General features: G+C 31.7%; 1 non-coding gene across 1 annotated transcript; it reads right to left on the reverse strand.

Annotated features, from left to right (window-relative positions):
- Nucleotides 1–1,536: 1,536 nt before the first annotated feature.
- Nucleotides 1,537–1,645, reverse strand: LOC127745050 (small nucleolar RNA R71). The gene has a single exon (XR_008006239.1). It is a non-coding gene; the product is annotated as a small nucleolar RNA R71 (small nucleolar RNA).
- Nucleotides 1,646–2,230: the final 585 nt, after the last annotated feature.

A 2,230-nucleotide genomic window follows, 5' to 3' on the forward strand; every position in this document is an offset into this window, starting at 1 on the left:
TTGAAATTGTCTTGGTGTTCTTTCTTGGTATTAAAGTTGTTCTTGTTTCTTTTCTTATTTTGATCTTGAAATTTTTGAGTTTGGTGTCTTTTGGAGTTTTTCTTTTCAATTTTCGAAAAACAAGTGCCTTTTGATCTAAAAATTTTAAGTTTGGTGTCTTTTGGTTGTTTTTCTCTTTCTTCATTAATTCAAAAATAAAAATTAAAAAAATCTTTTTTTATCTTTAGTCAAAATTTTTTTTTTCTAAAATTCCAAAAGAAATTTCAAATTTTAATTTCAAATCATTATCTTATCTTATCTTAATTTTAAATCTTTTCAAAAATCATATCGTTCTCAAATCTCTATGTTATCTTTTTATCTTTCTTTAAATTTCAAAAATCTCATGTTATCTTATTTCAATTTCAAATCTTATCTTTCTAAATCTTTTCCAAATCTTCATCATATCTTATCTTTTTCAACTTATTTTCAAATCTTTATCTTATCTTGTTTCAATTCCAAAATCCAAAATCAAATCGTTTTCAAATATTTTCAATTTCTATCTCATTTTTTCAAATTTTAAATTTCAAAATTAAATCTTGTTTCAAATCTCTTGTCTTATCTTATTTTCAAATCTTTCTTAATTTGTTACTTGTTTTCTCTTTCTTCTTTTTCAAAACTTCCAAACTAATTCCTCTCTCTTCTATTTTTGGAAAATTCTTGTTTCTTTCTCTCTTTTCTTTTTTCGAAATTCATCTTCCAATTTTCAAAATTTTTTAGTTAATTAGATTCTAATTTCCTATTCAATTAATAAATAAAAAAATAAAAATATTTTAATTCTAGTTTCTCTTTTCACTTCTTAATTTTTGAATTCTTTACCCCCTTTATTCGAATTCTTCATCTCATTCTTTTATCCTTATTCTTCTTTCTTCCTCACATCTCATAGGAAGTTCTCTATTCTTTGACAAAGAGCTCCCATTCTCTTTCTTTCTTGTTTTCTTTTTCTTGTTTATGAGCAGGAACAGTGATAAAGAACCTCTCTTTGATCCTGATCCTAAACTTGATAGGACCCTAAGGAAACGTTTGCAACAAGCTAAAGCACAACACTCCGGAAGAGACCTCACAGAACTTTTCAAACAAGAAATTAAAAATACAAACATGTTAGCTGAACAGAACAATGGAGAAGATGCAAGGAAGGTTCTTGGTGGCTTCATTACACCAACTTTTGACCTCTATGGCAGAAGTATCTCTATACCCACCATTAAGGTTAATAACTTTAAGCTTAAGCCTCAGTTAGTCTCTCTAATACAATAGAATTGCAAATTCCATGGATTTTCACTAGAAGATCCACATCAGTTCTTATCTAAATTCTTGCAAATCTATGATACTGTTAAGACTAATGGAGTTGATCTTGAGGTCTACAGACTTATACTTTTCCCATTTGCTATTAGAGACAGAGCTAGGATGTGGTTAAATTCTCAACCCAAAGAAAGCCTAGACTCTTGGAAAAATTTGGTCAATGCTTTCTTGGTCACGTTCTTTCCACCTCAAAAGATGAGCAAGCTCAGGGAGGAAGTTCAAACCTTCAGACAAAAAGAGGGTGAATCCCTTTATGAAGCATGGGAAAGATACAAGTAACTGATCAAGAGATGTCCTCCTAACATGCTCTCAGAATGGTCTATCCTAGGTATTTTCCATGATGGTCTATCTGAGATGTCCAAGATGTCCTTGGATCATTCTGCTGGTGGATCACTCCACTTGAAGAAAATGCCTGAAGAGAAACAGGAACTCATTGAAATGGTTGCAAACAACAAATTCATGTATACTTCTAAGAGAAACACTGTGAACAATGGGGTAGCTCAAAAGAAAGGAGTTTTGGAAGTTGACACTCTGAATGCCATATTGGCTTAGAATAAGATATTGACCCAATAGATCAATATGATCTCTCAGCACTTGATTGGAGTGCAAGCTGCAACTAGCAGCACTCATGACACCTCCTATGATGGAGATGCCTATGATCCAAATCAAACCATGATGGAAGAGGTGAATTACATGGGAGAACCTGACGTGGCAGAAATTGGCAGATTAAGAAATTAATATGAGAGATACGTTGCAAGTATAGTTCTTAACCAATAAAAATCCGCTTATCAATTTGGAAGGGTTGTCACAAAATTAGAATTAAAATACTGGGAGTATGAATCCCAAGTCGTCTCCCAACGAGTTGTAGGAGGATGTGCTGTCTTATTAATCAGAG

This window comes from Arachis duranensis, chromosome 2 (genome assembly GCF_000817695.3).
Source record: "Arachis duranensis cultivar V14167 chromosome 2, aradu.V14167.gnm2.J7QH, whole genome shotgun sequence".
Lineage (NCBI taxonomy): Eukaryota > Viridiplantae > Streptophyta > Magnoliopsida > Fabales > Fabaceae > Arachis > Arachis duranensis.